The sequence below is a fragment of the Adiantum capillus-veneris genome, chromosome 20, assembly GCF_014529385.1.
Source record: "Adiantum capillus-veneris isolate H3 chromosome 20, ASM1452938v2, whole genome shotgun sequence".
Taxonomy (NCBI): domain Eukaryota; kingdom Viridiplantae; phylum Streptophyta; class Polypodiopsida; order Polypodiales; family Pteridaceae; genus Adiantum; species Adiantum capillus-veneris.
Window position 1 is genome coordinate 18,974,492 of NC_140950.1, and position 24,142 is coordinate 18,998,633.

Below are 24,142 nucleotides of genomic sequence, written 5' to 3' on the forward strand. Positions count from 1 at the left end.
AAACATTCTTTCCATCAAGAAGTGAGTACGCCCACTTTCCCATGACTTTAAGTCACTTTCCTCTTGGATGACACTAGGTATGGCTAAGGGTCTATGGACTTGGTGAGCTTGTTGTTGCATAGGAAACACCGTGTCTGTAATCTGGATCTGCCTAGGTGCTGGTTCTAGATCCCTTTGGGTATCTTCTACCAAACTCCTTAATTGTTTGACTCGCTCCATCTCCTCTGTAGGGTTTGGATAGGTTCCTATCTTCTTCTTGGATCCTGGCCATTGTGGCTCATGAAGATATTCCTTGTTGGTTTCTATCTTAGTGGTCGTTTTGATCTCCATGGTTTCTCCTGAATCAGAATCCTCTTCAGCATCGTTCATATATACAAGGTCATCACCAATCCCTATGTTGGCCTTTTAGTTGGGGTCTGACTTTGCTGCTTTTTGCGATCTCTTGCTTCGTGTTTTCTTCTTTTTTTGAGATTGGGCGATTGATGTTGTGTCTCTTTCCTCAAGAATGTAATTTTGTTTTTGGAGCATCGATCGTGTGAGTACGTTTACTGGTACCACAGGTGTACTTTGTGATGGCTCCTCGGTAACCTCAATCAAGTTTAATGGCGTGATCTTTGGTGCATTTGGAATATTTGGACATTGGGCAATCAAATGATCTATGCCACATCAATTACACATGAGTATCGGCATTGTAGATGTTGTCAGGAGTTTTTTGGAGCAAGGGATTGCGCATATGTATATACACATGCATGGTGCATCGAATAAAGGATTGCCCATTTTCCATAGCCAGGTGGTTATGTGGGGCCCACATGTGTACAGGTAGGACAGGGTGTACATAGTGCATCGATTTTCACTATTACCAGTACCAGTGTGTTTTCTCTACAATAATGAGGAGTTGGTAGTGCGTAAAACTTCTCGAGGAAGCTATCCGCGGGCCGACGACATGAGGTAAGCACGTGCGTCAGATGGCATCTTGTGGCGTCAGGAGGCCGAACTGGGTCAATACTTGCACATGGATGAGTACGGACACAACGTGGATGTTTTCTTGTGATAATTATGCAGAAAGGTCATCATGAGGACCATACTTTGGGGCCACTTCATGTGGTGGCGGGATGCATTATTGGAAAAAGCTGAGTGCTAGGTGTGCGGATGATGCAAAAAGGTGACAACTATGCACTGCGAGGTCAGTTTTTGACCTGTTCGGGGTCCATTTGAGGTCATCTAAAAGGGCAAGGGTGCCCAACTAATAAAGCTAAGTGTGGAAACTGAAAAAACAGAGAGAAGAGCAGAAAAAACGTGGAGAAGAGAGGAGGAACAGCCGTAGGTGTGTTTTTGGGGTTTTTGGAGCCTGTTTTGGCCGTAAACTGCTCATCCGAGGTCGGATTTGAGCACTTTGACATTGTAGACTGGGATTTTGGGCCGTTCCGAACGCGATGGCGCTGTCCATTTTGCCAAATTCCTCACTCTTTTTTTTTCTATTTTTCTGTGCAATCTTCTCCGGTGAGTGAAGCTTCTTCTCCAATTTGTGATTGTATCTGGTATCTTTTACCCATATTGTGTGAACTGTTTGCCCCATTGGTGTTGGCCCAAGCTCATTTGTATCTACACATCAGAAGTTCTCCTCTTTTGAGCTGAGTTCTTTGGGTGTGTGTGTGTGTGTGTGTGTGTGTGTGTGTCTCTGTGTGGAGTGGGTAAGTGGATAGTCTCTCTCCTCTCACTCCATGGGTGTGTTTCCTGTCTCGGCCAGGAGGGTTGTATAAGTCGAGTGGTTCCCCATAGTGTGTGTGTGTGTATCTTTCCAAGAGTGTATGTCGGGTCGTTATAGAGACGTTCTGTGTGTTTCCATCCCGCTCACAACATGCTCACTTGATTAGTTTTCATTAGTGTGGCGTTCTTTTGTAGCCTAATAGGACACTCAGCCACACGATGTGGACCTCCACACTCGTAGCATTGAAGAGGTGGTCTCTTAGCAGTGTAATTGATATTTTGGCCTCTTGCAGCAAGAGCAGCTACTTGATAGACAGGTTTGACTTGTCCCCAATAGTCCTCCATGTAGTATTGTGGACTTTCTTCAAGCGCATCCATCCCATAGGCAATATTAGGGTCTATATCTTCCTCACAGCCTTCCAAACAAGCAAAGATGACTCACAACCCACTTGATTCACAGAAGTGATTCTTGGATGTGGTGGTTGCGGTCCTAGCACTGGAGGTGGTAGGGGTGTTGTTTGAAAAACATTTTGGGCCCTAGGGACCATGTGTCCTGCTGTTTGTTCAAGAGGTGGGGCCGGCATCAATGCAGGCACTCGATGTGTGTCTGTCCATGCTAAGGTTGGTCTATTGGCCATCGTGCACATAAATACTGTGCAATTCTTAGCTTGATGACCATAACTTCCATAGGCATTGCAGCTCCCATTGAATTTTACTCTAAAAGTAGGGCATTCACTTGTATTATGCAGTCCGTAGCATATTGAGCACCATTGTTGCTCCCTTCTTGGATACATATGATTGTTTTACGGAGCACGATTGTCTCTAAGACTCTCTTGAATAGCCTTGGTGAGATTTGCTAAAGTCATCTCAGATATCTTTGACTCCTTAGCAATAGGCTTTAGGGTCATTGTCTAATGCCCCGATGCTTGCAAGCTAATAGATTTAGATTCAACAGACACTCTTTCTCCTTGAATCATTAAATTATCCTCCAATTGGATCGCATTGGTGGTGACTGCTTCCCAAGTGATGATACCTCTAATGACTAGGCCATTGTAGATATCCTCATGTCGTAATCCCCTAATGAATTTATCAAGCAATTGGTTATTGTTGAAGCGTTCATTTGCATTACAACGAGAATTCAAATTCTTTAAGCGACTAATAAAGTCTCTCACCGACTCTCCTTCCTCTCGTTGGCCTTTTTGGAGATGAGAGGCTACACCCCAAAGCACTCCCTCTCGTATGTATTCTTTCAAGAACAATCTCCTAAGAGTAGGATAAATCGTTTTTTCTTCCACCCTTAGGGTTCTATACCAATCCCCAGCCTTTCCACTTAAGGTTAGGCTTAACACTAGAATGGTAACCTAACAGGACATAAAAGTGTCCTTTCAGGGTTTTGGGAAAAAAATCCAAAACCATAGTAGATCCACTCATTTTGAAAAATCCTTTCATGAGCTTATAGTTCAATAACTACTCCATATGGAAAAAATGAGAAACTTGTAATTTTTCTCATCCCTTGGTCACTACAAGCCTCCAAAGTTGATGGACCAGTGCATTTTTCCCAAAACAGCAATTTCTTACGGTTGATTGCATATAAATAAGAGTGGGGATTTTTGTAGGACATGATATAAAATGCCTAGTTAACTTCAATGGGTTGGTGACCAAAACATATGGTTGCTTTTACCTCACTAATTTTTTTTTGGGCAAAAACAATATGTACAAAAAAGTTGCATTTTTGCCATTCTGTTGACCTATCATCAAAGTTTCTATAGTCACGCTCAATACAGATACTATATACATGTTTTCTTAGTTCCCTTTGGGCCTTTGGATTCAAAAGGAGCCATGGAGCATGTCAAAAGTATAATGGATCTCTCACAATTGGAACCTTGGGGGCAATGATAAAGTGCTAAATACAGCAAACATGAAAAAATTGGGTTTAGCATTATGACCTCTAGAAACCCATAGAAACTACTCAATATCTAGCCAAGTTTGTAGTCTATGATTAGATATGGTTACTACCTACAAAATACACATGATTGACCTAAGAAACTAGCAATATTGAGAAAGTTATACTTGCTACTCTAAAATGTATCGTATTCTTCAGCAATAAAAAAACTCAACCATCATCATATACTATGATATATAGCATATTAGGTCCCCCAAAACTCAAGGAAGATTAGCTTTATGCTATACATTACACTTACACAATCAAAATTGAATTTGGATATCAAGAAAGCCACCAAAAAAATCATAAAAGTGCTAATTTTGCCCAAAAAAACAGGATTATGCAATTCTGGTAAATTGGTCATAACTTTCAATTTTAACACTTAGCTCCCCCTACAAGCATCAAAACATGTTGAGAACTATGAAGGCCTAACCTCTAGCCATCTAAACCTCACAAACATGAAGTTTAGAGTGGTATAGTTGCCAAAAATTGAAAAAAAGCCAAAAACAGGACCCGTTTTTTCACACAGTTTAGGTTCAAAAATGTTGTGCAAGAGTAAGGTTAATGGTGAGATCGATACTCCAAAAAAAATGCTAAGTTTTTTTCAGCTCATAAGGAAACTTTGTGGATATATAGCACCTAGAAGTTCATTTTCATACTCTTCAAATAATTCAAGTAAAATGGTCACTTAACAGGACACAAAAGTGTCCAAGGACATAAAAGTGTCATGTTACCATTCTAGTGTTAAAGCATTACTCTTATGCAGGTCATTGTGTTCTCCTAGATAATCGCATATTTCTTCAAACACTTCGATATGCTTTCTCACATCCTCGTCTCCACTAATTTTTGTGTGAGCTTGGCTATTTGTATTGCCTTACTTCTAGGCTCTCTATGAGGCATGTTACGCATATTCTCAGCAATAGACCGACCAATAGCTTGAGCAAATGTTGCCAAGTCACCTAAGCGAGCAAGCAAAGTGGGTGAAGGTGCTCCAGAGACTACATGTGGAGTAGGTATTGGCATTGGGCTTGGCGCATAGGAAGCCCTTGGGTTCCACATTTGGTATGGTGTTGTGCCATGTGGGGGGCCAAAGTTCATATGGGTGGCCCTAGGCATAGCAAACATCGGATGTGACATGCTAATGCTAACCGGTATGGTCCCATGGAAATAAGAGCTTGGGTGTTGTGGTTGTGGAGCATAGGTTGTTGAAACAATTGGGAGGGGTAGGGACTACATGAGTATGAGGACCCATGCTTGTATACTGTTGCAGGCATTGAGCTACCATGTAGCGGTGCTTTACTAACAAATGATGTCCATGGCATGTTTCTTGGCATGCCCATCATTGGGGTAGGCATCGTAGCCATGGCGTCATCAAGGTAAAGATGAGCTAGACTTGGAAAATTAAAGCTATCACTGGTGGGCTCAGATTGCACTTAGACCCCTAGAAAAACAACATATGGAGGATCCATCGAACTTATCGAGGGAGTCTCCATTTGTGATAAGGTTGGTTGTTTAGCCTTCCCTGTATCCAAGAATCTCATGAGACCCGTTGAAGGCATGTGGTTCCCCTTGTTCTATCTCTCTAGCTCAATAACCCTATGGATGACCTCACAAACTCTTTGTTGTTGATCCTCCACACTAGTAGCACCCGTTGTGGATTCTAGGACATCTAACTGTTACGGCATTAGCCGCACATGCGGTCCTACGGTCCTGCAGAGGTCTGGACACTGTGGATCAGGAGTCATGCGGTATGCGGCGGCCGTGGTGGCAGTTCTTCACAGGATATCATGGGACAGGAGTGTGTGCACCGTTCCCGATCTGCGATGGAGCAGCAGTTGTATATGGAGGGGCATACCTGTCTTTTGATAAAAACCCCAACCAATCTCTATGATATTCATGGCATCTACTGTTGTAACTCTGTGTCTGGATCACACATGAATGAAGCAAGAGGTGTTCTGTGCCTGTGTACTGTGTACTGTCTTCTATTGTCATTCTATGTGTTGCTGTTCATATAATGTAGTCGCGGGTAATCATTCCCGTAATGCCTATTGCTCCTGTGCGGGCAATAGCCATTACATCTGGCGACCACGATGTGTGATGGACGACCTGCGATGAATATGCATGCGCACTAGGTCGCAGGGTTCGCATGACCCTATGGTTCCAATTGTAGGAAGACGTCGGAGGAGAGGCGGTTCGGATGAATTTGTTTTTTCTTCACCGCAGATTGAGGATTCTGTATCTCCATCACCAAGCCCGGTGCATGGTAGGCGGTTGTGGCGAGCAAGGCGTACTCTACGCAGTCAGTCATGTCCTCCTCTTGTACGTTCACCCTCACCCACACAGGTCGCTCCACCACCGTCTCCGGTAAGCAGTCCGGGGGTGTCTCCAGCACTGTCTCCACCTCCTAGTGCTCGTAAGCTTTTTTCAGGAGGAGGTATAGTTGGGCAAGGGGTGATGGCTCATCCTCAGATTAAGTATAGTCGGTTTCGAGGTCTTTTGAGTGAAGACCCTGATGCACATTTGCGCCAATTTAATAAAGCTTATGGATTGAATCATCCTAGGGTGGTGATTCCTCTCCATCAACAATCAGTGTTTGAATCTACACTTTCGGGGAAAGCTGCGAAATGGTTATCTGAATACCCTGATGATCATTTTCAGACGTATGTTGACGGATCCACAGCATTTCTACGAAGGTTTCGAACGGAAAAGACAGTCCCTCAACATTTGGAAAAGCTTTGAACGCTGCAGCAGAAGTCATTGCCAGTGGAGGATTACGCTACAAAATTTCGGATGCTTTTGCAGAGGGTACCTCAGGCACAAAGGCCAGTAGCCGAAGTACTGAATGATTATTTTTTGCGAGGGCTCAACAAGGATCTCAAAACGGCTATGGCAACAGTGGATAAGGTAACTACTCCACTGGATAATGTAATTGCTAGGGCTGTAGTAGCAGGAGAAGCTTTAGAGGATACGGAATCTTCAAAGAAATCAAAAAAAAAAAGACAGGAAGAAATCTCATCGGAAGTCGCAAGATAGTGGCAGTGATAGTTCGGAGTCGGAATCCGTAGTATCAGATTCCTCAGATTCAGGCAACAGCGATTGGGGGAAAGAATCGGAAGAGACACCTCGGAAAAAATCCCAGCGTCACGGGAAAGGTGTTTCATCTGGATCGTCGAAATCGGTTGCGGTGGCCAAAAGTTTGAAGGAACTATGGCGTACCCAATGTTAGAATCCGGGCCATGCTGCTCAAGAGTGCGCAATGAATCAGAAGTGGTGTGCGATTTGCACGACCAATACTCATAATATAGTGGAATGTTATTTCAATGGTCGGGGTCGTCGAAGTCGCAGAGACTCTTCTACCTGGCAACAACCATAGATAGGGTAGGGACAAGAGCCTGCTGTGGCGATGGCTCATGCTCATACATCAGAGATGCCTTTGTAAGGTCAAGCAGGAGGACGGGGTCAAGGGGGAGGACGAGGTCGTGGAAGAGGTGGCCGAGATCCTAATCGCCCCAAGACATGCCTTTTCTGTTTGGGGGATGGACACTGGCAATCCGAGTGAACTGAAGCTATGGAATACGATCGGAAGAAGCAAGAATGCGCTGCAGGGAAACAGTCTAGTGTGCCTATGGTTCAGATTGAAGGATTGGAGGAGTCTGATCCAATGGTTTCATTAATCACGCGATCAGGTAAAAATGTGGTTGCAACACCCGATGTAAAGATTTTGGATTGGACGGCTCAGGAAGAAGTGAGGAAAAAGACTGTGTCCTGGCTGCCACAATCCGCACCACCAGTGAAGTTATCAAGACCATCGATTGTGGGCCTGAAAATAAAGGAAGGGAAAGCTGGAAATAAGGAGGATATTAGAGACGAAGAGGATTGGAATTCAGTTTGGAAAGAGGTCCTCACGTCGCCAATATAAGAACCTCTGGATTCATTGCTGAAATTGGTCCCTAATTTTCATAATGCATTGCTGCGACAAACGTCCACAGAGCTGAGGGAAGTCGCCATCGGGAAATTTGAAAGCGAGGAGGATGATTCAGCCCCGTTGCCGGCAAATAGGATCACAGATACCCGCATTCCGGAGCTTTCAGTTAGATACCATGGAACATACATTGACAAGGTACTATTGGATAGAGGAGCAGGAGTAAACATTATTACTCAAGCAGCTTGTGAGCGTTTTGGTCTCAGTGATTGGGAGCCTGCACCCTTTGTAGTCCGCATGGAAAATCAAAGAAGAGTGCAACCAGTGGGTTTACTTCGGGGCATTGTCTTGGATGTGGCGGGCTTATCCTTTGCTGTTTCCTTAGTAGTCTTGAATATTGAAGATCATAATCAGGATTATCACATTATCTTGGGGAGACCCTGGTTACGACAAGCGAGGGTAAATCATAATTGGGAAGCAAATATGCTTACAGTAAAGAAGGGTAGAAGGAAATTGCGGGTGATGTTGGGAACATGCAGACAACCAGTTCAGGCAGCATAGTCGGTGATAGCAGAAACAGTAAATATGGTGGAAGGATTAGAAGAGGATGAAGAGGAGAAATTTTTGAAAGCTAATCGGGATTTGGTCTCTTTATATCTTGCGGATATTTCTCTGGTTCTGAAAGGCAACTCGGTGGGGTTTTCAGGAACTCCAGCAGGAATAGGGGAGCAACACCAGGTGCTTCCACGTCGTGAATCGTTGGAGGACGTTATTTAGCAAGAACGTGCGTTTGAGGCACAGATGGAAAAAATTACAAGGGTTAAAGAAGATGAATTAGGGCATTGGCAGGCTATTGGGGCATATAATTTCTGAAGATGGTATTTCCGTGGATCCGGATAAAATTGCCACAATTATGGAAGCGCCTCCACCGCGGAACCAGAAACAATGTCAGATTTTTCTGGGTCAAACCCGTTGGCATGGGAGGCATTTGCAGTTTGTCGCGCATTTGGCAATCTCGATTACTCAGGCAGCGCATGCTATAGATTTTGAATGGACATAGGAATGTGACTTGGCTTTTTGGAGATTAAAACTTCAGCTATCCAAAGCTGAAGTCCCATTAGTCCTGCAACCTATAACACTCAGTCCCGGTATATCATCATTGCCACTCATTATGTGACAAAGTGGGATGAATCTAGGGCTACATGCAAGGCTGACACAAGGACAATAGCTAAGTCTCTCTTTGAGAATATTATTACACGATGAGGATGTGTGTTTGATATTGTGAGTGACAATGGTACCCATTTCATAAATGAGGTGATAAGAGAACTCACATCGACTTTCATGATAGCCCACCACAATTCTACACCTTATTATCCACAAAAAAATGGCCAAGCTAAGAGTACCAACAAGTCTCTAATTTTTGTTTTGACTAAGATCGTAGAGGCTCATTGTACAAATTGGGATCTGAAGCTTACATCATCTCTATGGGATTATTGTGATGCTTATAAAGTGGCTATTAATTGAACACCGTTCAAGATGATATATGATCAAGAAGTAGTTATGCCATGGGAGTCTGTCATTCCCAGTCTTTGAGTAGCTTCTCAAGAAGGTTGGGATGGTACGCCATTAGTCGAGTGTTTATATATCCTTGAGAGACTAGAAGAAGAGAGGCAATTAGCTATGTAAAATGCCCTTGTGGAGAAAGATATGAGAAAGAAGTGGTTTGACCTCCATTTAAAGAACAAGCATATCAAGGTTGGAGATAAAGTTTTTATATATGGACTACACAACGTAAAGAAAAAGTCAAAATACTTTAGAAAAAGACCATATAAAGTATGCAAAATTACCCGACAAGGTATCATCCGTATGGAGACTTTAGACATAGTTGAAACCATTGGATTCCTCGATGGAAGTATATTTAAAAGATACTATGATTTTTTGAGCCAAGATGAATTATGTGCCATTTATCAAAATAAGGTAACCAAGGCACAAGCAGACTTGAAAAAGATACAAGCCAAATTGAGGCTATAGAATGACAACAATGTATTAGGAACCAACAAGAGGCTAACCTTGGAGTTACACATGCACTCCAAGTTGAAACAGACAACGATTCTAGAGACTCTGACTTGCCTCTACAATACTCAATTGAGTTAAATAGCTCCTATGGGAAAGTACTATATAATGAATTATTGGACACAGGAGATCAACATAATTTGTTATCCTATGTAGTGTGGTGTTAGTTGGGGAACTACCTTTATCAAAGAGTACCATCCAGGTCAAGGGTAACAATAAGAAGAAAACCACTCTCTTTGAAACCTTGAACACTCTTGTCATTTATAACAATGGGATCATGGCTCAAAGATTTTTAGTCATGCTACTGGTTCTATGGAGGGTAACATAAACCTAGGGTGCAAGTGGACATTTGCAACTGAATTTACTATCGATTGGGAGATCAGAAGTATCACAATGTTAACCCTCACGCACATTCCTATCACCTAAGACGGACGCCGTACTATTTATCTGGTAGAGTCATGTACCGGGCTTGTCAGTCCAATAGGAAAAGGGTAAGAGTGATCGTCGATGAGAGGCGCACTCTAGCTGGAACATTCAAGGGATTAGTTGGCTAAGCATGGGAGCCCAAGTGTGAATGGGGCGAGCTCATATAAAAGTCAACTAAACCTAAAATTGACTCACACTCTCATTTGTGCAATTGAAGAGTGCTCTTGCTCCATCTCCATCTTCTTCTTCTTCATCTCCTTGTGTGTGTGTGTGTGTGTGTGTGTGTGTGTGTGTGTGTGTGAGAGAGAGAGAGAGAGAGAGAGAGAGAAAGAGAGAGTGTGCGATTGAGCATTGCGACGACAGCGCGGCGATGGTGAAGCGATTGAGCACGGTGCAACGGCGGCTCATTCTTCTTCGCGGCGAGGAATTCTCCACGACAGCAAGCATAGAGCGGTGAGTGACACACCATCGCCATCTTTGAGCTTACTAGTTTAGGCTAGTTGCATGCTTGGATCCATTTGTGGCTTGCACACAGTGTATCAGCAAGTCCCTTGCATTGACACGTGCGACATATGCACACATTTTTGGCGTCGTTGCCGGGGAATGCCATACACTAAGCTTGAATGGCACTCTGTGCTTCTTTGTGGTGCAATTTCAACTGTAGGAAAGGTAGAGAAGGAAGGTGTGTGAGTTGAGAAGGAGTTTGTTTTTCTGCTGTGTATTATTTTGTTAATAAGGAATTGAAAGGTATTGTGTTTTCTTTGTTAATAAGTTTTTGAAAGGTACTGTGTTTTCTCTGTGATAAGGTGTTAGTATTAAGGTCGTAGATCCATAATGTTAGTTCTATGTAAAGTACAGTAAGTAGTTCTGTTAGCTAGCGATTGATTTATAGGCTTTAAAAACATCATAAAAAGACTGTCTTTGAGAAAATTGCAAAAAAGTTGATCAAAACTCAGATTATTTACTTTTTCTTGATAGTTTAGGCCAAGTTAAGTTTTGACTTGATTTATAGGCTTTAAAAACATCATAAAAAGACTGTCTTTGAGAAAATTGCAAAAAAGTGTTCATTTCAAGCCTCAAGTTAATAATCGTGATTATTAACTTTCTACTCTAAATTGGCTAAGGTTCATACCATTGACTCATTGCATGTGTACAAACAACTTTTGTAAAGGCCCAAAAGATTTGGATCACTAAACTAACAAAAAGGAGGGTAAAAACTAAATTGATGATCAACATAAAACACAAACTTGGTGGCAAGAAGATAATATCGTAGTTTCTTTACTGCATAAATCATAGATAAACCTTGTCTCTTTGTAGTGGTGTAATTCATCTTGAAACCATTTAGCTACCGACTAGCAAAGCTAATGGGCTAGTCCATTAGCTTTGCTAATGGACTAGGTTTTTTCTATTCGATATTTCTATTATATTCTTTTGGCTGAGCTAAAACATACCTAATAGAAAACTTTGATGCATCTATATGCACAGGGAAAATCACATTCCAATTGGGAGCGGGTAAAATTGGGACACTTGCCAAGTCCTTCTTTAATAACTCATCAGCGCGTTCTCATTTCCTGGTCCAGTTAAATAAGAAGCTCGTACAATAGACAAGCTATCTAAGAAAAGTGTAAAATCAACTGCATATAATATCCGACATGGCCCATGAATCTTTGAACCCCGTTATTGTTTGTAGGTGGTGGAAATTCTAGAATGGCTTTAATTTTTCCTTCATTTGTAGAAATCTCATTATTTGACACTATATGCCCTAAAATCACTCCATGTTCAACCCAAAACTGGCATTTGAAAGGATTCAATAAGACGCAATATACTCTACACCTCTCAAACACCTTTTGTAAACATGACAGATACTCTTGCCAAAAGGAATAAACACAAAGGTCATCTAAGAAAGATTCACAAAATTCCCTTAAACACTCCTTGACAGCAATGTTTATTAATCATCGGAAGGTAGCAGGGGCATTTGTTAAGCCAAAGGTCATAACACAAAGTGCAAACACTCTGAATTTTGTTGCAAAAGTAGTTTTAGCTTGATCCTCTAGCACAATTATGACTTGATTGTAAGCGGAGTATCCATTTGAAAATCAATAAGCTTCCTTGCGTGTAACTCTCTCAAGCACATGTTTCAAACATGGCAATAGATAATGATCTCTCTTCGTGGTTGCATTAACCTTTTTGAGGTCCACGCACAATCTGAGTTTCCCATTCTTCTTTGGCATAATGACTATTGGAGAAACCCAAGCTCAAGTACTTAAGCAAGTGACTACCTGATGGAAGATTATCAGAATAAGGCCTAGTTAGAGAGATGAATTGATAAGTCTAAAATTATTAGACTCGAAGCAAGCTAGCCAAATCTTTGATCCCCGTTGTTAGGATCAATGGTGGATGCCAGATCTCAAGGGGGCTTGAAGGAGAAGGCAAAAATGGATACACAGTTAAAGAGAGAGAGAGAGAGAGAGAGAGAGAGAGAGAGAGAGAGAGAGAGAGAGAGAGGTACACACCTTCAATAAAGTAGACTCAATATACAAAGAAATTAATATCTTAGCATATTAATATATACAGCATAAACTTTATTTATAAGGCTTGGGATAGATTTCCAGTTGGGGTCTGACTTACATATAGCCATATATAATCATACAGCATAATATCTAAGATATTATGCCACACAAGAGGAGGATATGGAAGATGCTAGTCTCTATTATATATATATATATATATATATATATATATATATATATATATAAAATCAAAATTAAGACTGAGGCTAGGGCCGTTGGTTTCTACGTTTTTTTCACCTGCCCTAGGGGCTAGTTGGAGTCTTTATTTTGTCAAATCAATTCTTCATGTGGCATTTTTCTTTCTTTTTTTAAAAAAAGAAATTAACATTTGGATTGAAGTTAAAGTTGAAGTTGAACTGAAAATTTAGAACTAACTAGACAAAATAAAACTAATAGAACATATTTTTAGAATATTAAACTAAACAAAATCCATTACTTTGTGAGCTAACTAAAATAGAGCAGTAAAATGAACCTGTTGTAGAAACAAAAACCAAAACTCAACACAAAAAATGTAGATTATACTCACACACAGCTCCTCTTCCTTTCACACAGCAAACGTAACCTCAACACACAACATAGGCTATTCTTGGAGCTTGGTGCAAAGATGTTTCCCAGTTACGGTGCCAAAATTTCAATTATTGAGACATTACTCAGCACCATGTGTGAGCCACAAAGGTTGCAAGCATACAATCTATGTGCAGGCAAGCTCTACAACAATAAATAGTGTGTCACTCACCTCTTGTGTCAATGTCAATGAGGGAATTCCATGCACGCAAAGAGAAAGAAGACCACATCTATTGCTCAACCACCTTGCTACCATCGTAGTATTGTTGATGCTTGATTGCTCATGCCCTCTCTCTCTCTCGCTCATGTAGACTCACAACGGAAAGAAGAAAACTAGGTTACAAGCCTTTCATGTGGGTCGTCCTATTCAGATATGGGTGCCCACGCTCGATTGGTTAGCGCTAATTTCTTATCTAAATAAGTCAATGGTGCACCTCTCATTGGTGATTGTTACCATACATATGTGGTAGTGATTTGTGTGAACACACGAGGCATTTTTTCCCTCACTAGGAGGTCTTTTCCTCCATGCATTGTATGTACGCCCATTACTCTAGGGCTAACTTATATTTCCATTGTACACTAAGAAATACTACTCTCTCTTGTGTGCCTTGAGAAAATGCAGCGTTCGAAGTTTCCAAAGGATGGTTCAATTAGGGCTACATGCAAATTGCAACTTGTGCATAGTTATGTTTGTGGACCTATGCAAAATCTATCCTTGGGCAATTAACTTTACTTTGTGACTTTCATTGATGATTACTCCAAGCATGCATTGGTGTATCCGCTTAAAGCTAGGTCTGAAGTGTTTATGTGCTTCAAGAAATTTTTGGCTATGGCTGAAAATGTCTCTAAATGTACTATGGGTACCCTCCATTCAGATCGAGGGGGGGAGTGTATGTCTCATGAGTTTAATGCATTTTTGGCTAGTTGTGGGATAAAAATAACAATGTACAATTCCATATACAAATGGTGTTGTTGAAAGAAAAAACAAGTTGCTTATAAAAATAGCACAATGTATGGTCAAAAGTCAAGCTTTGCCACATCAGCATGTTGGCTTAAGGTTATCATGTGTGCCACTTATGTACTTAACAGGTGTCCTATGAAAGCTTTGCAGTCTACGACTCCTTATGAAGCATGGCACAATAAGAAGCCATCTATTGATCCCATGAGTGGTTTTGGCTCTTTGGCTTCTGCTTTGGTGCTACAAATGCAGCACAAAAAATTAGAGGATAAGGCTGTTAAATGCATTTTTGTTGGTAATAGTATTGAAAGCAAAGGTTACAAATTGTACCATCTACAAACAAAACATATCTTGGTTTCACGAGATGTTGTGTTTGTGGAAGATTCTATTCAGCCCTTGATGTCATGTATTAAAGACAGTAAAGTAAGCTCACATGACATTTATGAGAGTTTGTTGCCTCTTTTCAGTGGTGGAAACGTGAATGTAAATTCCAATGAGGAAAATTTATAGCCCATGGGTGGTTTTAGAAAATGCTATGGATCAGCCTATTATGATGCTGATGTACTTAATGAGGAAAGGGATGAGAATAAGCAGGCTAGGGGTATGCCAAAATGGTTGGTGCATACTTTGCATAACAGTAAATTGGATGCACCTCTGTCTAGTCATACTTGTTTAGGTTCTCCCATGCATCTTATGCATCAAATTGTTATGCTTTTGTTGTTTCTAGTTTATGTGATGTAGAGAAACCTCTATCTTTTAATGAAGCATAGAATTTTGAAAATTGGATGGTTGTCATGCAATCAAAATATGATGCACTTATAGAAAATGACACATGGAATTTATGTGATTTTCCTCCTAGCAAAAAGGCCATTGGTACGAAGCGGGTTTACAAGTTGAAACGTAAGCGGGATGGTGAGATTGATCGCTATAAGGCTCGACTTGTTGCAAAAGGTTATGCACAGCAAAAAGGCATAGATTATGAAGAGACTTTTGCGCCCACTTGTGGTATGACTACTGTGCATTTTCTATGTATATCATATTTGGATAGGATGTACATCAATCAGTCATTGTCACTACTTTCTTGAATGGTGATATATTTGAGAAAGTTTATGTTACGCAGCCTCATGGTTTCATAAAAGGACAAGAAGATAAAGTATACAAATGTAAGAAACCTTTGTACAGGTTGAACCAATCTCCTCGTGCTTGGTATGACAAACATGGCACTCATTTGGTTAAGCCAGGATTTTGATAACAGTCCAACACAAAGCACTTTGTATGTAAAGTGTGAGGGTGATGTATTTCTCATCGTCGTTCTTTATGTTGATGATTTGCTGATCACTGGACCAAGTGAGACACATATTGCTGAATTTAGGGCTGATTTAAGTGCTACTTTCAAGATGAAAGATATAAGGTTGTTGCATCATTACTTGGGCATACAATTTAAGCAATGTGATGGTGTTATTTCCTTGTGTCAAACAAGTTACATAGAGACATTGTTATGTAAGTTTGGACTTGAGGACTACAAACCTATTGCTACTCACATATGGAAACAGGTTTGAAACTGAGTGTTCATGATACTATTGATCCTGTTGATGTCACTCTTTACCAAACTGTTATTGGATGCCTTATTCATGTATGCAACATGAGGCCTGATATTCAGTCTCATAGGTTAGTAGATTTATGCATAGCACAGGGTCTAAGCATTGACAGGCTATCAAGAGGATTTTTTTTCTACATGAGTGGCACTTTGCATTCTGGGTTGTTTTATCCCAAGGGGTAATCATTACCACCAGATTTGCATGATTTTTCAAAATCCAATTGGGCTCGTTTTTTTGGCACGTGAGTGTCCACAAGTGGTTTTTGTTTCATGTTCGGTAGTTCATCCATATCATGGCTGAACAAGAAGCAATGTACTGTGGCCACTTCCAATTGTGAGGTTGAGTACAAGACATTATTCACAACTACATTTGAGTGTGTATGGCTCAAATGCCTTGTGGTTGATTTGAATGTTGGACAGGACACTGCCAACATCGTCTACACTGACAGTCCGCCAATCATTTTGACAGTTGCAAGGAACCCAGTTTTTCATGCTTGCACAAAGCACATTGAGATGCATTATCACTATGTTAGGGAGAGACTCTCAGCATGAGAGATCATCTTGGTTTATGTGCCAACACAAAACAACCTTGCAGATATATTCACAAAGGAATTGCCTCATGAGAAGTTCAAAGCTTTGGGCTTACTCCCCTTGGTGGATTGATCATGCACTCAAGGCATGGCACTTCCCTATACACTATGTGCTAGCTCTCTTTCATCGCATCACTCCTAGGGGGTATTTTTTAACATACATATGTGGTAGTGATGTGTGTGAACACACTTAGGACCATTGGGGCATTTTTTCCCTCACTACTAGGAGGTTTTTTTCCCCATACATTGTATATACAACCATCATTCTAGGGCTGACTTATCTTTTTATTGTGCACTAAGTAATACTACTCTATTGTGTGGCTTGAACATCTTCATCTTCTTCAATCTATGTGTATTTCCCTACATCCTTATTTCCATGACCATCCAATCAATGCACATGTGGAACCAATAAGCCCAGCCCATGACTCAATATAAGGCAATTAATAATAATGTCATCCTAAGTTAACAGTGTCTGTGCATTTTTGCGACTTACAATAAGAGGGACCAGGGGTGTTCCTTGTACTTTGTCACCCACTGGAGGTAATTGATGTCATGGTCCTTGAGAAAGTAATTTGGAAATTCTAGTACATAGTTCACTAGTGCATATACATCCTGTGATTTTGTATAAATTGGTGGGTTTGTAGATATGCATTTAGGTGCAGCCCACCAGTACCCTTTTGTCCACTCATCATGTGTCGATGGCAAAATGTTTGGCAAAGTAAGGAAATTCTTCTCAAGATAGCTTGCCCCCTATCGTCCAAGCCCATGTAAACACCATGCCATCCAAAGTGGAGCATAATGTTACTTTTGTGGATGTCATTGTGAGTGCAATTTTTTGCATGCATGAAGGAGATGGTGTGCAAACAACCATGGATAATCATTCAAATGTTGGCTTGGCCTACTCAATAGTTCCCTTGACATCTTTCAAGGTTTTACTATATTGGAGGTTCCTTCCCTCCATCTGAATCTCTCTAGCCATTTATCAAGGTTGCCTCCATTTCATAAGTGAAAAACCAAAAGAAGTGGGGTTGATGAATAGGGAGAAATCCCTACTAGTGAAATGATGCATGCATGTGTGACAGGAACAATATTTCCCTCACGGGAGGATATAAGCTCAACTGCGATCATTTGAGTTCCCTTTCACAATCTTTTCTACATAGACGTCATGTGTAAATCCATCTTCATTTTCCTTTACTTAACAATGAGCGTGAACCTACCCTTGCCAACATTAACAATTGGAAGGCTCAATAAAGGCATGGTGCAAGACATGGAGCACATGGAAAACATGGCTTTCTTTATCTAGCAGTGATGGGTGGTACTAGCATCCCCATTACTAGTGCTTGGGTGTCTCTATTGGCATGAGGTTCATCGTCAATGCGTGGAAGCTTTCCCTGCCTCTTCCAGTTTTTGTAGAGAGCATCTACCAACTTTATGCAATCCATAAAGCTTGGTTGAGTCTTCATTGTTGGATCAAGGGAGTGATCAACCCTCACTACTCGGCCTAAAATTGATGAGGTCTCATGTGCTAGCTTCCTTCCTCTTAAAATATCTATGTCATCGGATGCTTTTCCATTTCTCTAAACCAAGGCATTGTATACATCCTTAAATAAGGTGTCAACAAAGGGCTTGAATACCAAATCCTTAAACGAGCTCTAGACATTGTCCTCTTGAGCAAAATGAAGTTGTAGGCATAGAAACTCCTCTATGAATCAATGCTCTAGTTTTGTAAGCTTGCTGACCATGATGTATGAAGTACCTACATCAATGTGCTTTTCACCATTCACACATGCAAAGTGTTTGTTTTGGATCTACCTGAGTTTCTTTTTTCTTGTTTGGCATCCAATGGTTAATGGAAGACCCTCCATATTTGATTAGTTCAACCTCTTTTGCTGACATCATGAAAAACTTTTTGTTGAACTTATCATGGAACATATATTCTGGTAACATGGGTATCTCCTTTTGTTCAAATACTTGTTCAACCCATTGAGGTCCAAATTTCCAATACTTCTCTTCTTATTGATACTTGGTATGCTTCCTAGTTTATTCATGGAGTGGGTCTACTATAGAAGAGAACTTTTTAATAAATCTCCCTTAATAGGAACACTTTCTTATAAATCCTCTTAGCTTATGTAGATTCATTAACTCACGCTACATGTTTATTAGCTTGAGTTGTTGAAGATCCATACAAATACCATTCTTTGAGATAATATGGCTTAAATATTGAATCCTTCTAAGAAGAACTCACTCTTCTTATAGTTGGTTTAAATTCTAGGGACTTAAGGTGAACTACAACATCATCATAGAATACTCATGTATCAGTCCTATGTTGGCAAAAAAATCCAATCCATCATTATATTGAATGTGATAGGAGCATTTGTTAGCCCCCCAAGGGGCATCACAAAATACTCAAGCAAGCAAAATATGGAAAAGATTGTCTTGTGAATATTAGTTGGTGCAATGCATACCTTAGTGATAGGTACTTTTTAGATATATTCTAAAAATTAGCTAGATCGATGTAGCTTATCAAATAGATCTTTTGCCCTTGGTTCCTAGAAATGATTCTTTATTGATACCTTATTTAGTGCATGATATTTCACATGCATATGGTATGAACCATCCATCTTTTGCATACAAAGAATTGGTGAGATGAAGGGAGAACAAGACTGAGTCTTACCATACCCTTTTCCACAAGATCACTTATGTAAAAGAGTACATTCAACTTTGTGATTCTTATGAAAGGGCAAAAATACCATGAGAAGAGCATTTTCCAGATGGGGCATTGATTTTGTAGGACCCTTATTGAGGGCAAGAGCATTTTCCTAAATGGGTATTGATTTTGTAGGACCCATTTAACCACCACATGCAAGAGCCAAGCTCAATATATTATTGTAGCTATGGTAATTTTGACAAAGTAGGCTGAACAAAATCCATGAGAAAGAATGCAAGGACAATAGTTTATCTCCTCATATTGAGGAAGAAAAGAGGAAACCGCAAAGAAGAGCAGGTGTTGATAGGGCGCTTGCTTATTATAAGTGATCATGAAATAGTTCACAATCACTTCATTCAAGAATTGTGTATCTCTATCGCCTACTATCTCAATAGGCAAACCATATCGGGCTTGGTGACCTTTTCTTCTAAGGAAGAGAAGGACATCGCTACTTATAACATCACCTTAAATAAACTTCATCATCTGAAGTCACGGGATTGCCATTGTCACCCACAAGAGATCTCTCTATGGTAATTAGGAATTTCTTTATTTTTGTGGCGATCCATCTACCTTCCCTATATAACTTCTTCCTCTTCTCTTAGGAAAGTATTACGCTTGATTAGTGAAGTATACCTTCTAGAAGTCTCTTGTAGAGACTTCTTGGTGCTTCCCTCTTCTTGAGCAATAGGAATGAAATTGTTGTTATAAAGGTGTGCTTGCACCACAAGTCATGGCTTATTGCCATCTATGTGCAAGAAATTCAATAGCTCAAATCTAATAAAAGTAGCAAAACCATTAATTAAATTAAGTTCGATGAAATCGATTTTTATCTCTTATCCTTGATTCTATTAGACTCTGGTGATTGTGCTCTTTAGATTAATAATTCCTTGTGAGAATTGCGGGTATGGAAAGACTCAACTTTGCTTAGATTACCCTTCACCGTTACATTGACACGAATGAAAGGATTTGATTCAAAAATTTGATTAATTAAAGAGATTAATCTACATAGGTAATAGTTTGCAAGATTCACATAAAATTTTCTATATTAATCATGTGTATGCACATCTACTGATATGAAAAGCCTATCTCCTTTTTCTTTTCTTTTTCTTTTTTTTTGGGGAGGGGGGGGGGGGGGGATAAATGATTGAATACAAAAGTGTACAAACACTCTTGCCACCTAGAGAAAGCATAAAAGGGAGAGAAAACTTGAGACCGATTGAGGGCCAGATTTATGGATCTAAATGCCCCACACACACACACACACACCATCCAAAAAAAAAAATGTATCAATATATTCTTAAGACTTAGATTCAATACATATCTTGCTTGTTAACCATAAAAGTCTTGGATCAAGGAGCTTTTTAACTCTATAATCCACTGGCATAACAGTTTGTTAAAACCCTTTTTGGGAAGTAGGAGCTCTCAATCTTAAAGCCTCAAGTACTCAAGACCTTTGGAGATTGGAAGAGATGACAAAGAACAAGTGTCTAGCGGATAGTACATCGTAACTTTCTTATGCCTTTCATGAGCTTAATCAGCCCACATCTTTGAGCATTCTATCCTTGATGAAAAGGCCTCCCTTTTTTTCAAATGAGGGAAGATGGAGATTCCTTGACCCACCTTCAAGCAAAGCACTCCCTCTTTGACCCCTCTCCCACCGCCTTACCACATATTGTTAGGTCAGCTACCAACTTAAGCCTAAATTTTCACTTCACCCCATTCGGTTAACCTTTTAGTACACAGCCAAAGCACCCCAAACTCAGTATAATGTCATATGAGTCCCGTAAACAAGGGAATCTATAATGAATTTCCTAGGCACTTTTGAAGGTGATGTCATTCTTTTGAAAGACCATGAAGCATCACTATTTCCACTTCTCCCTCAGTATACTGACCTTTCATCACTCCCATACTTTTTAATAGAAAATAGAAGAAAGTAAAATTGAAATTAAGAGACCACTCATAAGAGGAAAAGAAGAACAACTTCTTCATGTTGACGAATGTTGAAGAAAACTTGCAACAAGATGAGCATAGAAAGGAGAGCAACATCCCTACCCAGTTCGAGAGTAATGATGTATCTACATTAAAATTAATTTATTTTTTAAAATTCACCTTGTAGTTTACATTATTGTTGCCTCAATTTTTGAATGCAATCAATGATGGTTTTCCTAAGCATTCCAAAGTTGAATATGATTATGTATTTGCTTTTGAGTTGTGACGTGTGTGAATCCTCCTTTGACAGACTGGGCCAGATGCTATAAGATGAAATTTTCTAACAATGTTGCAAAGTTAGCCTACTCTCATTGAGCTACATTTTTGTTGTAAACTATGTAGGTCAAGAGCTCTTATCCTCTCAAATTGTGTAAGCTTCTCTTTACCAGTCTTTAGTATGTGTTTATGTGCCTACAACATAATAACATATTCTAAAGAATAGAAATATATTTGAAGATTGAAAGAATGATTTTTTATGTGTTTCTAATTAATTATCAACGATTGTGTGCATCTAATGAGTTGATAATTGAGTATAAATGTGTGTGAATTTTGGTTGTGTAAAGACATTGCTAGCTTTCCTTAATTAAAGCATTTAGAGGTTTGGGTTTTTATATTTCAATAATTATACACTTTGTATAATGTCCTACATATTCTAAGGATTCCAAGAATGCCCCTAGATTGCTAATTGTAGGATTTTAGAGTGTTAACCCTATCTTTTAAGTATTATCTTCTCATAATCCCGAGAGTTTTGTATGATTCACGAGGTGAATGATATTCAACCAAAGCATGATAATGTTTCACACATCCCTATGCCCTTATTTGTTGGATTTTAGCGTGTTTAAAGAATATATCTTCCCATAATTCTAAGAGGTTTGTATGATTCACGAGGTGAATGTTATTCAATTAAAGCATAATGAACCCCCCATCTATTGTTTGGCTATCAACAAAGGTAACCTCTTCTATGTGCAGCTGAAATTCCTTTTCTACACATTAAATTGAGTATAATCTTCAACAATATCGCCTTCCACTTAAGAAAATAGAAATCTTCTTGATAAATTAGCAAAATACCCAAAGAAAACAGGTTTTCTGGAAAAGAAAATTGCAAGGTCTAGTTATTTGGCTATTCTGCAAAGTAATCGATTTGATAGAGCATTTCTAGGTGTTTGATACCGCTTGGTACCTCTCTAAACCTCACACAAAAAAAAGACTCCTGACAACTTGTAAACACAATCCTAGCAAAGTGTAAGATTTATGGGCCATGCTCATTGTCTAGATAGGTTATGAAGTGAACATTGTAGGAAAATTTTGTTCGAGGAGAAATATCTCTAAAATTAAGATTTTTGTGATCAGTTTAAGGTAAAGCTTTTGTAAAAAGTTAGTGCAATTTTATCAAAATTGTCATCCATTGCTTATAACTACTTAGCAAATGTATAGGTTTGATGATTTTTGAATGAAAATACACATATTTCAGCAAGACCTTAAATTGAGCGATTTAGTTCTTATGAAAAATATGTGCTACAAGCAAAAAATCCAATTGTTGAAAATGCTGACAGAGCCAATTTTTGGCCTTTCACAACCTCCTTTTTCAACACAATGAGGCTCTAGTACAAAACCTAAGGTCTATATCATATCTAGAAGTCAAAAACCATAGCCAAGCATTTCTTAAGCTCTCAAACTCACTTGCATCTTGCATAACACGCTACAAAATTTATTGCAAAGCATACATACTTATAAAAAACCCATGGAGGCATGCTTAAAATTCCTTAAAATACATCCAAGTTAAGTATTGTAATACAAATAACCAGCATGAGTAAGAAATCTCAATGTTAGAATCAATTTTGAAGCTGATTTCTCATGATTTGAAAATGAGAATTCAACATGCACAATTTTGAGGAGTTGGTTGAATTTACCAAATGTAGCTTAGTCGGACATCAAATAGTAATACCTTAAGTAATGAATCGATAGAATTGATACATACATAACATAAAAGAATGGAAAGTTGCATGAAAGACATGTTTTATTTTGTCAAGAATTAAATTCACAAAAATTGCGTATACTTCCCGTATTTATCTTAAGCCAAAAAATCATTTTCTTGTATGAAACTTGAAAAAATGTGAGAACATGTATTATCGCATATATCTTGTTCATTTTCTTGCTATGATTAACACATTTTAAAGAAATGTTTGTCGTTTTAAGTAGGTGGCTTTCAGGAATGTAATTCCATAAGAGTTCATGTTCACTAAAGAATTGTAATTTTTATAAATACTTTAGCTAGCATATTTCAAGCTCATCAAATGATTTTAGGATATCTTTTCTAACTTTTTTTGGTACCAAACTAGTGTTAAGCATATATAAAATACACACACATGCATGTATAAAACTACATGTAAGGTATGCATTGTCTACTGTGTGTTGGCGAGTACATATCTGGCCATATCTCAAGACACTGGCTAATCCATAATCTGTGATGTGAAGAATATACTGTGATAGAATACTGAAGTCAATGACATCATGAAGCCCTCTAAACATCTATCCGAGCAAGATCCTATCGGTAGACTATCTTACCAAAGCCATGTTGCGAAACAACAAACATCCACACATACCATAATGAAGTCTCTCTGTCCCGGTAGATCCCCTTCAAGACACTGGAGCAAATCATGTAATTAGAGTAACGAGGAAGCTCCCATAAACTCTGTATGAGGGACACTTATCTAGTGAGTAGGCTTTGCTATATTAGTTCCAAAATCAGCTTCAATGATGTGGAGCAGGACCATCAATCTAGTCCCCCAAGATTGCCATGTACTCACATCACCTAGAGCCCGCAGAGCCGTATTCCCAAATATGTATGACTCTAACATCATGTCAAGTCTGAGTGAAAATCTATCTCCAGAGAGAGAGAGAGAGAGAGAGAGAGAGAGAGAGAGAGACTCTATGACATGCGTGCGATGAACGGTACAAGCCACTTTGGGATGCCAAAAGCACACTAAACACAGCGTGAACAAGAGCCTCAACTGCCCATCTACAAGAGAGCTTGCTGATGCTTGCAAGCAATTCCAAACACAAGTCTCTCTTCTGTATGAGCATGTACAAAAAGACG